At 46.2% G+C, this 16,305-nt stretch overlaps 1 pseudogene; it reads right to left on the bottom strand.

The window, feature by feature from the left end:
• Nucleotides 1–815: 815 nt before the first annotated feature.
• LOC147992612 (uncharacterized) lies at nucleotides 816–3,295 on the bottom strand (annotated as a pseudogene).
• Between the last annotated feature and the right edge of the window lie 13,010 nt (nucleotides 3,296–16,305).

Below are 16,305 nucleotides of genomic sequence, written 5' to 3'. Positions count from 1 at the left end.
AATGATGAAACCATGCCAACTTTCAACCTTTTCAGAGTTCATTTGAAGTGTATTTCAATTGCAGGGTCATTTAGATGAAAAAATCAGTAAATGCATGAAATAATTTGTTTGCACATAAAATTTCTTCACATTTCAAATGCCAAAACACATAAGTACCCTAACTATTACAAAGATTCCCTCCGGTTAGTCCGAAGCGGGACTTTCCAAATATATAAGTCCGAAAACTCACTAGAGAAGAAAGTGATGACAGTGAAGCCGATCACATCCCAGAGTGGGATCTTTGGGTGTGAAAATTTTTCTTCACGTGTGTCCCTTTGCGCCATAACCATGGACAATCTTCATCATTTAACTAGATGCTCGGATCAATATTCACTGTGAATGGAGCAATTTCATCAAACTTTTCATAATCTTATGACATGTCAGTCTTGTTATCCACTCCCATGATGTTTCTTTTCCCTGAAAGAACTATGTGGCGCTTTGGCTCATCGTATGTTGCATTCGCTTCCTTATCTTTTCTTTTTCTCGTCTTGGTAGACATGTCCTTCACATAGAAAACCTGCACCACATCATTGGCTATGACGAATGGTTCGTCTGCATACACAAGATTGTTGAGATCCACTGTTGTCATTCCGTACTGTGGGTCTTCCGTTACCCCGCCTCGTGTCATACTGACCCATTTGCACCAAAACAAAGGGACATTCAAACCACGTCCATAGTCAAGTTCCCATATGTCCTCTATGTAACCATAATATGTTTCCTTTCCCGTCTTGGTTGCCGCATCAAAGGGGACACCACTGTTTTGGTTGGTACTCTTCTTATCTTGGGCGATCGTGTAAAATGTATTCCCATTTATCTCGTACCCTTTGAAATTCATTATATTCGAAGATGGTAACTGGGACAACAAGTACATGTCATCTTCAATAGCGGCGTCATGCATGGCACGTGTCTGCAACCAACCGGCGAAAGTCCCCGTTTGTTCACGTGTAATCCAGTCGTCAGATTGCTCCGGGTGTTTGGAGCATAGAAAATTATTGTGTTCCTCCATATACGGAGCCACCAAGGCAGAATTCTGTAGAACTGTGTAGTGTGCTTGAGTGAGAGAATGCCCGTCCATACATATTATTTGATCCCCTCCTAGCGTGCCTTTTTCATCCAGTCTTCCCTTATGCCGCGATTCAGGAACACCAATCGGCTTAAGGTCAGGAATAAAGTCAATACAAAATTCAATGACCTCCACATTTTCATGGCCCTTGGAGATGCTTCCTTCTGGCCTAGCACGGTTATGAACATATTTCTTTAAGACTCCCATGAACCTCTCAAAGGGGAACATATTGTGTAGAAATACAGGACCCAAAACGTTAATCTTTTCGCATAGGTGAACTAGGACGTGTGTCATGATGTTGAAGAAGGATGGTGGGAACACCAACTCGAAACTGACAAGACATTGCACCAAATCATTCTCTAACCTTGGTATGATTTCTAGATCGATTACCTTCTGAGAGATTGCATTGAGGAATGCACAGAGCTTCACAATGGCTAATCGAACGTTTTCCGGTGGAAGCCCCCTCAATGCAACCGGAAGCAGTTGCGTCATAATCACATGGCAGTCATGAGACTTTAGGTTCTGGAACTTTTTCTCTGCCATATTTATTATTCCCTTTATATTCGGCGAGAAGCCTGGCGGTACCTTCATACTCAGCAGGCATTCAACGAAGATTTCCTTCTCTTCTTTGGTAAGAGCATAGCTGGCATGACCCTGATGTATGCCGTCTTTTCCGTGCATACGTTGTTGGTCCTCCAATGACTCTAGTGTATCTTTTGTCTTCCCATACACGCCCAAGAAGCCAAGCAGGGTCACACAAAGATTCTTCGTCACATGCATCACGTCGATTGCGGAGCGGACCTCTAGGTCTTTCCAATAGGGCAGGTCCCAAAATAAAGATTTCTTCTTCCACATGGGTGCGCGTCCGTCAGCGTCATTCGGAACAGGTTTTCCGCCAGGACCCTTTCCAAAGATTACCTTCAAATCCTTGACCATATCATGTACATCAGCACCAGTACGGTGGCGAGGCTTCGTCCGGTGATCCACCTCACCTTTGAAATGCTTGCCTTTCTTTCTTACGGGATGCATGCTCGGAAGAAATCGACGATGTCCCAGGTACACATTCTTCCTACAATTAGCCAAATATTTACTGTCAGTATCATCCAAGCAGTGCGTGCATGCGCGGTATCCCTTGTTTGTCTGTCCTGAAAGGTTACTGAGAGCAGGCCAATGATCGATGGTCACGAACTACAATGCCTTTAGGTCAAATTCTTCCTGTCTGCGCTCATCCCATGCACGTACACCTGTTCCATTCCACAGCTGTAAGAGTTCTTCAACTAATGGCCTTAGGTACACATCAATGTCGTTGCCGGGTTGCTTAGGACCTTGGATGAGCACTGGCATCATAATGAACCACCACTTCATGCACAACCAAGGAGGAAGATTATACAAACATAGAGTCACAGGCCAGGTGCTATGGTTGCTGCTCTCCTCCCCAGAAGGATTAATGCCATCTGCGCTTAGACCAAACCATACGTTCCTTGCATCACCTGCAAACCCCTCCCTATACTTTCTCTCGATTTTTCTACATTGCGACCCATCAGCGGGTACTCTCAACTTTCCGTCTTTCTTACGGTCTTCTCTGTGACATCGCATCACCTTGGCATGCTCTTTGTTTAGGAACAAACGTTTCAACCGTGGTATTATAGGAGCATACCACATCACCTTGGCAGGAATCTGCTTCTTCCTGGGGCACTCGCCCTCGACATCACCAGGGTCATCGCGGCTAATCTTATAGCGCAATGCACCGCATACCGGGCACGCGTTCAAATCCGCATACTCACCACGGTAGAGGATGCAGTCATTAGGGCATGCATGTATCTTCTGCACCTCTAACCCTAGAGGGCAGACAACCTTCTTTGCCTCGTACGTACTCTCAGACAATTTGTTGTTCTTTGGAAGCATCTTATTTAACATTACCAGCAACTTTCCAAATCCCTTGTCAGATACACCATTATCTGCCTTCCATTGCAGCAATTCTAGTGTAGTGCTAAGCTTTTTATTGTCAGTTTCGCAATTCGGGTACAACAATTTCTTGTGATCCTCTAACATGTGCTACAACTTCTTCTTCTCCTTTTCACTTGTGCAGTTTCTCTCTACATCGGCAATGGCCCAACCTAGATCATCAGCTGGCTCATCTGATGCCTTTTCTTCAGCTTCTTTCTGCATTGTCGGCTTAGATTCTTCGCGCATTCCCGGCTCAGCTTCTTACCCCATTGTTGTATCATCATATTCATGAAACCCATGGCCGGGATAGCTATCGTCGTCCTCTTCTTCTTCATTGTCTTCCATCATAACCCCTCTTTCTCCGTGCTTGGTCCAAAGATTATAGTGGGGCATGAAACCGGACTTAAACAGGTGGACGTGAATGGTTTTTAACTTAGAGTAATTCTGACCATTCTTACAGCCAGCACATGGACAAGGCATAAAACCATCCGCCCGCTTGTTTGCCTCAGCCGCAAGCAGAAAAGTATGCACGCCATCAACGAAATGGGGAGAGCATCGGTCATTGTACATCCATTGTCAGCTCATCCTCATTACACAGCACCGAAAAGACCAAATTAATACAAGTTCATACATAAAGTTCATACAACACTTATTCTCATAAAACAAACATACAAATAACTCTCTAGCTAAAGCATTTAAATGCAACAACAAATGCGATCAAGATCGCAACTAAGGTAACAATTGATCCAACAGCATAATGATACCAAGCCTCACTATCAATGGCATATTTTCTAATCTTTCTAATCTTCAAGCACATTTTCTCCATCTTGATCTTCTGATCATCGACGACATCGGCAACATGAAAATCCAATTCCATCTTCTCCCCCTCAATTCTTTTCAATTTTTCTTTCAAATACTTGTTTTCTCTTTCAACTAAATTTAACCTCTCGACAATAAGGTCGGTTGGAATTTCCGGTTCACATACCTCCTAGATAAAAATATCTATGTCAACTTGATGGGCATAATTTGTCATAAACATGAAATGCAACAAATAGTTATAAAATAAAATATACCACATCCGAATCATAACCCAGACGAGAGCCAACGGGGATAGATATCAAAACCATGGCACTATGAATAACAAACAACGTACGGGTAAGATAATTATACAAGTAACTATATATCTAAATCACACAAACATGATTTTTTTTATTAAAAAGATAAGAAACAAGAGGCTCACCCCACAAGGTGGTGCCAGCGGCAGGACGGTGCGGACGATCGACGGTGGTTAGGACGGAGACGGGAAGGCAATAAGTAAACCACACCTACATATGCAAACAAAGAGTTATTTTGAGCTCAAATTGCATATAAATCAAATAAACTACCACATATAATTCCTCCCAAATTATTAAAACCCACAAATTAATCACTATATAAAGCATTGCAAGAGCTAATCTAGCAATGAGAGATGAAAGGACAAAGTTGCTTACCTTTGTGATCGGATGGGGGCCTTAAAATCTTGACAAATTTTCGGCAAAATGTGTGATGAGCTCGAGTTATAGAGGGGAAGAACAGAGAGGAGAGGGGAAAGGGGGAAAACAGAGCAAGCTCGAGTGGACGAAGGATTTATATAGGACGACCTTTAGTACCGGTTCGTGCCACCAACCGGTACTGAAGGTGCTGGAGGGGCCCCAGACTGACAACATCTTGCCACCACTCTCTTTAGTACCGGTTTGTGGCACGAACCGGTGCTAAAGGTTCAGCACGAACCGGTACTAATGAGAGTGGCCCGCCTAGCGGTTGGAATCGGCACTAGTGGTCACATTAGTGCCGGATCAAACACAAACCTGGACTAATGAGCTGAACATTTGACCCTTTTTCTACTAGTGATAATCCTCAGATCACAGACCTAGTCCGCATCATTGCTACTATCATCTTTCAACTTAATTTTCTCTAGGAACATGTCAAAAAATAAAACAGGGAACTATACGCGAGCTATTGATCTACAACATAGATATGCAAAAACTATCAGGACTAAGTTCATGATAAATTAAAGTTCAATTAATCATATTACTTAAGAACTCCCACTTAGATAGACATCCCTCTAGTCATCTAAATGATCACGTGATCCATATCAACTAAACCATGTTCGATCATCACGTGAGATGGAGTAGTTTTCAATGGTGAACATCACTATGTTGATCATATCTACTATATGATTCACGCTCGACCTTTCGGTCTTAGTGTTCCGAGGCCATATCTGCATATGCTAGGCTCGTCAAGATTAAACTGAGTATTCTGTGTGTGCAAAACTGGCTTGCACCCGTTGTATGTGAACGTAGAGCTTATCACACCCGATCATCACGTGGTGTTTCGGCATGACGAACTGTCGCAACGGTGCATACTTAGGGAGAACACTTATACCTTGAAATTTTAGTAAGGGATCATCTCATAATGCTACCGTCGTACTAAGCAAAATAAGATGCATAAAAGATCATCACATGCAATCAAAATATGTGACATGATATGGCCATCATCATCTTGTGTCTTTGATCTCCATCTCCAAAGTACCGTCATGATCTCCATCGTCACCGGCATGACACCATGATCTCCATCATCTTGATCTTTATCAACACATGGTCGTCTCGCCAACTATTACTTTTGCAACTATTGCTATCGCATAGAGATAAAGTAAAGCAATTATATGGCACTTGCATCTTATGCAATAAATAGACAACCATAAGGCTCCTGCCAGTTGCCGATAACTTTAACAAAACATGATCATCTCATACAACAATTTATATCTCGTCACGTCTTGACCATATCACATCACAACATGCCTTGCAAAAACAAGTTAGACGTCCTCTAATTTGTTGTTGCAAGTTTTATGTGGCTGTTACGGCCTTAGCAAGAACCTTTCTTACCTACGCATCAAAACCACAACGGTTTTTCATCAAGTGTGTTGTTTTAACCTTCAACAAGGATCGGGCGTAGTCACACTCGATTCAACTAAAGTTGGAGAAATATACACCCACTAGCCACATGTGTGCGAAGCACGGAAGTAGAACCAGTCTCATGAACGCGGTCATGTAATGTCGGTCTGGGCCACTTCATCCAACAATACCTCTGAATCAAAGTATGACATGCTGGTAAGCAGTATGACTATTATCGCCCACAACTCTTTGTGTTCTACTCGTGCATATAACATCTACGCATAGACCTGGCTCGGATGCCACTGTTGGTGAATGCAGTATTTCAAAAAAAATTACCTACGATCATAGAAGATCTATCTAGGAGATGCATAGCAATGAGAGGGGAGAGTGTGTCTACGTACCCTCGTAGACCGAAAGCGGAAGCGTTAGTAACGCGGTTGATGTAGTCGAATGTCTTCGCAATCCAACCGGTCCAAGTACCGAACGTACGGCACCACCGCGTTCAGCACACGTTCAGCTCAATGACGTCCCTCGGGCTCTTGATCCAGTTGAGGCAGAAGGAGAGTTCCGTCAGCACGACGGTGTGGCGACGTTGATGATGAAGTTACCGATGCAGGGCTTCGCCTAAGCACTACGACGATATGAACGAGGTGTGTAACTATGGAGGGGGGCACCGCACACGGCTAAGACAAATCTTGGAGTGCCTTTGGGGTGCCTCCTGCTCACGTATATAAAGGAGGGAGGAGGAGGAGGCCGGCCTAGGAGGGGCGCACCTGTAGGGGGAGTCCAACTAGGATTCCCAATCCTAGTTGGAGTCCCCTTCCTTTTCCAAGAGGGGAGAGAGGGAAGGAGTGGGAGAGGGAGAAGGAAAGAGAGGGGGCGCGCGGCCACCCCTTGAGGCCCTTCTCTCCTTTCCCGTATGGCCCATTAAGGTCCACTACTTCCCCGGTGAATTCCCGTAACTCTCTGGTACTCCGAAAAATACCCGAATCAATCGGAACCTTTCCGATGTCCAAATATAGCCTTCCAATATATCGATCTTTAGTCTCGACCATTTCGAGACTCATCGTCATGTCCGTGATCTCATCCGGGACTCCGAACAACCTTCGGTACATAAAATCACATAACTCATAATACAAATCGTCATCGAACGTTAAGCGTGTGGACCCTGCGGGTTCGGGAACTATGTAGACATGACCGAGACACATCTCCGGTCAATAACCAATAGAGGAACCTGGATGCTCATATTGGTTCCTACATATTCTATGAAGATCTTTATAGGTCAAACCGCATAACAACATACGTTGTTCCCTTTGTCATCGGTATGTTACTTGTTACCGGCAGGTCTCTTTACTTGTTTCGTAATGCATCATCCCGTGACTAACTCATTAGTCGCATTGCTTGCAAGGCTCATAGTGATGTGCATTACCGAGAGGCCCAGAGATACCTCTCCGATACACGGAGTGACAAATCCTAATCTCAATCTATGCCAACTCAATAAACATCATCGGAGACATCTGTAGAGTATCTTTATAATCACCCAGTTACGTTGTGACGTTTGATAGCACAGAAGGTGTTCCTCCGGTATTCGGGTCTTGCATAATCTCATAGTCTGAGAACATTTATAAGTCATGAAGAAAGCAATAGCAATAAACTAAACGATCATATTGCTAAGCTAATGGATGGGTCTTGTCCATCACATCATTCTCTAATGATGCGATTCCGTTCATCAAATGACAACACATGTCTATATATGGCTAGGAAACTTAACCATCTTTGACATTCGAGAGTGGACATGCAACTAGATCAGGGTCGAAGACATGTTGCATGTTGAGGGAAGACATGCAACTTGGTTGGACATGAGTTGCATGTCAAAGGGTGAAATGCAACCGGGTCACGTGTAACTTGCATAATGATGGTGGACATGCAACTGGGGTAGGTGAATTGCATACTGAGGTTGGACATGCAACTCGATTGAGGTTGGATGCAAGTTGTGTGGGTGAGGCACAAGATATGTACGGAGAGTTGACATACAACTAAGAACAATTACAATAAGCTTATGTAAGCAGGCTTTAAGAGTTAAAATATTATATTTTAGCTGACATGAATGGAAGAAAAGAGGAGAGGGAAGAAGAGCCGACTATAGAATAATAGCCAGTTGCAACACGTGCTCCTAGGCACTATGTGAGAGTGGATATGGGCCATGCATTAATAAAATAACACATCTTTGCATCTAACTATTGTACGTGTTAACTATAACCTACCGAAAAATGGTTCCCCCCCCCCCGCTTTGTATTACAAAGAAACAACATCGATACAAGCAATAGTAGGTGCTGGGGCGGAAGCAGCACAGGCACGCCCAAAAGAAAAGAAAGAGAAAAGGAAAAAGGAAAAATGCCGACAACGGCGGATCAACGAAAACGAAGATGACTCGCAACCGCTACGCCCACCGGAGAATTCCACCACGCTACTAGCACCCCGAAACGCCGCATACCAAGAAACACCGTCAAGAAGGAACGCAACGCCAACGACGCTGCTACCCGGACAAGTCCTAGGGTTTCCCCCAATACGTGAAGGGCCGTGGGGGAAGGGGTATATCCGACACCCTTCGGGAAGGCACGGCGGCGCGCACGGGCGTCACCACATTGGTGCCGGACAAGCCAACTAGGATTTCTCCCAACCGCCAATCAACCATGACCCCGCACGATCCATCTCGCTCCACCATACTTGTCGTCCACCAATGTGCGCCACCACGGTCTTGCAGTCACCAATCGAAGCGAGACCGGCGAGATCGAGAGGAATCAACCGGAAATGAGGAGCAGCAGGGTCAGCAGCCACGCGGGAGGGGACAACCTCCACCACCCTGGGCGGAAACCGACCGGAGACAGCTCAGGAACAAACCAGGCACCCCTGCCCGGCGGAGCCCGAAGCAGGCTCGTGAAGCTCCCGTTGTCGCACTGCAGTACACGCGCCACCGTCTCCGCCACCCCCAGCCTGAGCCACACCTCCGTCCGCCGGAGATGACGCCGGAAAGCTTACGCCAGGCCCGCCTAGACCCAGATGGGGCCCAAAAGGGCCCAGATCTGGGCCGGAAGGGCGGCGCCGCCAGCCATCGCGCCGCCCAGCAGCCAAGCAGCCGCGCCACCGCCACCTTGCCACCCGGAGCTGCGCCGCCCGTGAAGACGCGCCCCCGCCGGATCTGTCGCCGACCTGAGTACACCATCGCCAGCCGCCACCACCCCAGCCGCAGCGCCGCGCGGGGGGAGAACAGGGTCGCCGCCGTCGGCACCACGCGAGCAAGGCCTGGTGGCTTACGCCGACGGCAGCGAGAGAGGATTAGGAGGAGGGGCGCTGAGAGGAGGGGGAAGGGGAGCCTCCGGTCGCCTCACACGGGGAAGCGACACGCGGGGCCGGGAGGAGGGGAGGGGGAGAAGGGGGCGGGAAGGGCCGGGGCGCGCGCCGGTGGCCAGCGGCGGCGGCGGTGGAAACCCTAGCGGGAGCGGGTCCTAACTATAACCTTGGCTATAGATGATGTGTCAACATCGGATAACTATCATCTGGCTGTACTATTAACCATGCTCTAAGTTGAACACAAGTTACATGTCAAAAATGGACATGCAACTGGTTGGAAATTTATGTGTTGAAAATAAACATCCAACTAGATTCGGGACAACAATACTCATCAGCATTCCCTCACAAACTCTTCTCACCTACAAAAAGATCGATCTATAGGGGAAAAGAGAATATGAGTGAGAAGAGAGTGGCGACGGGAACAAAAAAGAACTTGCTTGCTTCCGCTGTTTCAATTTTCCCCAGCTAGCTGAAAAACAACCCAAATTCTTAAAAGTGCACGCGCACTATTTGACGGGACCGGGCGGCCGCGCCTCCACCACTCGATGCATCCGGATTGTGAGGCCCGCCAGTACTCATCCGCTACCTGACAAGCAACCGCGCAGGGGCGCACCACTTCGTCCCTTCGTTCCAGAAGAAAGCACTCATCTCAGATTCCCTTTCCTCGTTCAGAGCACATCGTCGTCGCCAGGCAAATCGATGGGGAGGGTGCCGACCGGAGGTTCCCGGTGAGAAGGCCGGATGGGAACCGGAGAAGAAGTGTTGCCGTCTGATTTCCCCCTTTCTCTCAGAGCTGGAGCTGAAGCAATCCCATCGTCAGCGCCGTCGTTGAGGGCGCTGGGTTTGTCATCGATGAGGTACCTGCTCCTCTTGCACTGGCGTGATTCACATCTCATCCTCGCTGGGCAAATCACAGGAGCCCGTACGCACTCCATGTTTGACTACTCTTAGGGCGTGTTTGGTTACTTGGGTCAAGACAGGCTGCATCGTATCTGCTATGCTGGCTGAGTCTGGCCTGGCTGATCTAGTGCAACGAGGGGCTGAGACGTGTGTTTGGTTGCCTATAAGCCGTGGGACAGGTTGACCTGAGATGGTGTTTGGTAGGTTGTACGAGAAAACCATGAGCAGCCGTGCCTACCATGCCAGGCTCCGGCAAGGAAGCAGCAGCAGCCGTGTCTCACCGTCGTGCGGCCGTATTGGTGAAGAGGGAGGATGGAAGGTTTCCATGCAAGGCACTAGGTAGTGTGGCGGTGTTCAGGTGGTGGCTGGCCGTGAGGCCATTGATGAGGCCGAGCATTGTGGTGGTGCTCTCACGTATGGAAGCTCGTCGGCCTCCCGTGCCCGACGGCTGCGCGTGTCGACGCCTTTCCTTCTAGCAGGATGACGCTCCCCTCCCGTGCGCCTCGACGCCTTCCCAGCCCGGCGGCCAAGCCCCTCGTTGCCTCCTCCTCTGTGTCCGTGCCGTCTCAAAGCTTCCCCTGTTGGGCAGCCGTGCACCACGAGGGAGTTTCAACCAGCTGTGAACGAGGGAGCTCGGACCGACGGCGCAAGAGGGAGCTCGGCCGGCGGCGGCGCCGGCGGTGGGCTGGTGTGCTCGATCCGATCTGAAATCTGATGCGTGGTGTGAGAGAGAGGAAAGAGAGGCAGGGAAGGTTGTGGTGGCAGTTTCAACGTAATTTCAGAAAACATCAGGAGCGATCTCATATACCGTTTCGTTTAAGTCAAGGCACGGGTGCAAGCGCGGGCCTGGCTCCCGGAAACGCCCGATTCTTACGTTCCCCTCAGCCTGGCTAAGAGGGCTGCTTTTGCATCAGCCGGGCCAGGCTTAGCAGGCCATACAGGCTACCAAACGCGCTGAAATTTGCATGCCATGTGCCAGCCAGGTGCAACACAGCTAACCAAACACCCCCTTAGTAAACTACCGATCCTACTCCGGCCTCCTCCAATCTGTCCTTCTCCCTGTAATCTCCATCATGGTAGGTGATATAAATCCTGAAGACAAATACACGTGCATGGCTTGGGATTAAGAAAATGCTATCCGTACATTTTATTGGTTAATCACATGTCATACTTCTAGTTTTATAGCCCAGATCTTGTTAATTGGTTACTTGCTTCTCGTGAGATACAGTAGAATAGCGTAGCAGCACACAAGTTCTAGGTAGGTAGTTGATATCAAGCAACAATCTATGATTTAGGAGCGAACAAGCAATAGTGCTCATCCGTATCTATATTGATGTTTAGTTGGCTTTTAATGTAGTCTAGTTGCACATACATTGATGTTTAGTTGGCAGGAAGAGTAATTAGACACACATATGCTCAGTTGGCTTGTAATGTAGTCTAGTTGCACACACACTAATGTTTAGTTGACTTGTAAAATAGTCTAGTCACACACACATTGATATTTAGTTGACAGAAAGACTAGTTGGACACACATATGCTCAGTTGGATTGTAATTTAGTCTAGTTGCACACACATTAATATTTAGTTGGTTTATAATGTAGTCTAGTTACACACGCATTGATGTTTAGTTGGCTTATAATGTAGTCTAGTTGCACACACATTGATGTTTAGTTGGCTTGTAATGTAATCTAGTTGCACACACATTAATGTTTAGTTGGCAGGAAGACTAGTTGCACACACATTGATGTTTAGTTGGCTTGTAATGTAGTCTAATTGCACACACATTGATATTTAGTTCGCAGGAAGACTAGTTGCACACACATATGCTCAGTTAGCTTGTAATATAGTCTAGTTACACACACATTGATGTTTAGTAGGCAGGACACTAGTTGCACACATATGCGCAATTGACGCGGCAATGTAGTCTAGTTACATACACATTGATATTTAGTTGACAGGACTAGTTACATACATATATGCTCAGTTGACGGGACAATGTAGTCTAATTGTACACATATTGATGTTTAGTTGATAGGAAGATTAATTCGTCGAAACATCCCCATGCGGGATCTACTTTTAAAGAGCACGTCGCGAGGGTTTGAAAAGTGAAAACGGATATGAATTTTGACACGCGGTTTAGAAGATATGTCTTTTATAATTTTGAAAACCAAAAAATAATGCACAAGGGATGAACATGATGAACATTAATGCAGTGGCATGCAGACATCCATTACATACATAAAAAAATGATTAATTAGCAGTGTTCTTTTTAGTCACACGGATGATTACGCGCATTGTTTGGCAAAAAAGCAGCCGGCCGCCCAGGAGCGTCCAACAACCCACATAGCACAAACAAGGCCCATCTGACCACACAGACTAGGCCCAGACAGAGAAAACAAAAGACCAGCCCAGACTCAAAGCAAAGAGAAAACAGACAACAAGCACACGCGCGCGACAACCCACACACCAACGAGTGATCGTAATTCTGCATGAAAATTAGTCTTTGATCATATGGTGGAGACTTATATGTGACTTAACTAATTCTTATCTAGATTTTTTTTTGCGGGGTAATTCTTATCTAGATGAGAGTTAGCTAATCCATTATGTTTATATATGCAACCAGCTAATTTTTATAAGGCCCGTGACAACGCACAGACATTCAACAAGTAGATTAATACAACTAAATTTGATTCATACCAGCGGCATCCGCATTACAAATACACACCCATTAAGACTGCAGTTATTTAACATTTGTCATAGAATATAGCTAGCCGATTTTCTAGCTGGAATAAGTAACTTGGTATTCATCCATGCTTGATAGATGGTGGCAATTATGCAACGGTTTCACTAATCAGATCGTGATGCCGCCGGCGCCGGACTGGTCGTCATCGTCGTTGAGGATGGACGAGTAGACTGTTTTGAGTGAAAAGTAAAGAACAAGAGAGTTGAATGAAAGATGATCCATCAGTCTTTATTGATGATAGAAGTGGGCTATTTATACCCAGGCGGAAGTACACATAGTGCTTGGCGGTCAAGTAAACACATGTTACTTGAGAGCCAAAGAATTACATAGTTGCCTTGAGAGCCAAGGAAGTACATGGTTACTTGAGAACCAAGCAACCTATCTAACAATTAACTTAATCCTAATTAGCTTAATCAATAAGCAACTATTCTATTCTTAACACTCCCCCTTGTACAACGCCTCTTCTTTGGTACATCCATCATCTTAACAAATTCTTTGAACAATCTTAAATGTCTCCTCCAAAAACCCTATGGGAAAAATATGAGGAGAATAGTGCAGATATGTTGCTAAAACTCCTTTAAACCCAGTAGGAAAAATAATAAGGAGAAAATGATGCAACATATAATGATTATTGTCTCTTGATAATTCATATGAGAAAAACCTTTGAAGAAGGTGAAAAATCATCGATGAGTTTAGAGAACAATTAATATGTCTTGGGTACTTTCTTTAAAAACCCCGATAGGGAAAATAGAAAGTATGACGTATAATCTTTGATAAGATATTGCCTTATTAAAACCCATTATAAGAAACTTTGATAGAAAACTCATAAGGGAAAAGAGTGTGATATGATATGCCATTGAAAACTCCTTTAAAACCCATTGGGAAAAATATAAGGAGAAAATGTATGACATATACAGGCACTTGTGTTTATATTGTCTCGTTAAAAACCTTTATGAGAAACCATTAGGGAAAACTCATGAAGGGAAAAAGAGTACAATATATGCAATCTTAGGATTGTTAATAGGTTATAGATTTTGGGAAATTACTCCCCTTGAACTTTGCAAACATGGAGAATGTGTAATACAAATTCTATTTATATGATCATAACATTATGAATAATCTGTAGGGTTTTCAAAGTATGTTGTTTGCATATAGTTTACTCACTTTCTATAATTCGTTAGGATAAGTAATTTTTGAACAATGTACTTTATAATATTGCTCTTCATATAACCTGTAGTCTTTGAGTAACACAAGCGGTAGCGTCTTGATAAATCAAGTTATGTGATTCTGATGAATCTCAACCACATGATTTGAGCGTGGTTAATCATTCTACTAAACTATGCATATTTTGCAATGCTTTTAGATAAAGCAATTATGTCAGAATGATAACTAGAAATAGCCATTAAAGCCCATTTAGATGACTTCCATATGAAGGCTATTCCTGCAAATTCAGTCATTGATATGGCATTGTTGGGATCAAAGAAAAAGCCAATATCATTATATTATATCATGGCCATATCTTGTATTTCCTGATGGAAATATCCAGGGTAAAGTCTGAAATAAACCCCAAGGTTGTAGATGCCGACGCGAACAAACCCTCATCTTCAAATCCCTGAAGTTGGTACCCTGTATTTACAGTTCTCGGTCAATCTAAACCCTGTATGAGTAAAATCTGGTTTGTTGCAATAGGAAGGCACGATCCCAGCCGGGATTGATTTCTACTGTCACTTACAATATGGACCCACCTGTCATATGTAACTCCTCAACGGCGAGCACGGCCGCAGTGCCAGTGTCCATCGATGGATTGTTGGCACTGTCAAGATTAACCACGAACTACACCTTGATTATTATGAAAAGACAAGAAAAACATCGTGCATCACAAGGCCTATTGCAATCCAGCCGTGTCCAACGTCTTGCGTGCGTGTATCGAGAAGAGATCATCTAATCAACCAAACGAGGCTCGTGTACTAGTTCAGGAATACATCAAGCTATCCCTGTACGTACGTGTCTTCCGGCGGAACTTTGATCCTCAGTCGGTGCTCGTCGACATTGTCATGAATACAGAGAAGCTAGGTGCTTGTGGTCATCGTCCCCCTTGCCGCGCGTGCACACAGACCACGCCCACTGAGCTGCAGCGGGAGGCGGCCATGGCGAGATGCTCAAGCCAGTGCGGCGTCAGGAGCAGGGATAGCGGCGCTGCTGCGAGATGGGGTCTTTGACCCATCCCAGAGCGCCGTCGTTGCTGCGACTCAGCACAGGCCTCCAGGGCCACGCGCCAGCCGCGATGCTCTAACGCGAGCGCGCCCACCGCGATGGCCGCATTCATCGGCCTCGGGAGCGGCGGCGCACCCCTGACGCCTCACCTCCGCGATTTGTGGCAGGAGCTCGTCGTGCTGCAGGAGCTTCTCGTCGTGGACGGCGGCAGCCCACCGAGACACGACATCAACGAAGCCGAGGGAGATGTCGACCCTCGTCCGGTGATCCCTGACGGCGGCCTTCGTCCTCCTGATGGCAAACAACTCCTCTTCGTTGGCGTCCTAGCTCCTCAGTTGCCTTGGTTGTCATGCACATGGCTGCTATCTCCATCATCGCCTCCTTGCTCACCATATGGCAGCAGGCTCGCCCCTGCATCTACCCCCGCTGATGCATCAGGAGCATCTACCCGATAGACATAGATGGATCTGTGAGGAAAGGGAACAGGAGGAAAGAGGTGGGAGCGAGGAAGAAGATGGCTTGACCCGCACAACCATGAGAAAAGCGAGTTCCCAGTCAAGTTGTGCGTTCCCAGTGTGCCAAACATATCTAGGGTCAGAATAGACCGGGATCAAAGAGTTTAGGGTATCAACTTCAGGGATTTAAAGGTAGGGGTTTATTCGTGTCGACCTCTACAACTTCAGGGTTTATTTTAGACTTCACTCCTCATCTTATCATCCCGTAATCAGTCAATTGATCATTCTCTATGTACATGCATGCACTCATGCGAATTGCTTTGTACCAGAAAAAGGTCAGGAGAAGCATGCTTCTTCCGAGAGGCGAGACGACATCACTCCGAACAGAAAATCTCCAATCATAGAGATCAAGGCAAGATGAGAGGAAGTGTTGAGACAAGAAGATGAAAATTAATATCCAAAACCGCATCTTCTCAGCGCAAGGCAGAGGCCAATCCAAACTCTGCAGCCCAATGCGGTCGGCGCTGCCTCCAGATGCGGCGATCTCAGCCATCCGACATGGTCCTCAGATCCGGCACGAACGTGGCATCAAGCGCCTGATGCCATCCGGCGAAGCGCTCTTCGGCGGTCGCGGCCGCCATGCCCTCCAGCAACGCGACG

Source organism: Triticum urartu, chromosome 1A, assembly GCF_056163025.1.
Source record: "Triticum urartu cultivar PI428250 chromosome 1A, HENAU_Tu73, whole genome shotgun sequence".
Taxonomy (NCBI): Eukaryota; Viridiplantae; Streptophyta; class Magnoliopsida; order Poales; family Poaceae; genus Triticum; species Triticum urartu.
The sequence above is the reverse complement of the archived record's forward strand: the minus strand, read 5'-3'. Positions and strand labels throughout refer to the sequence as shown.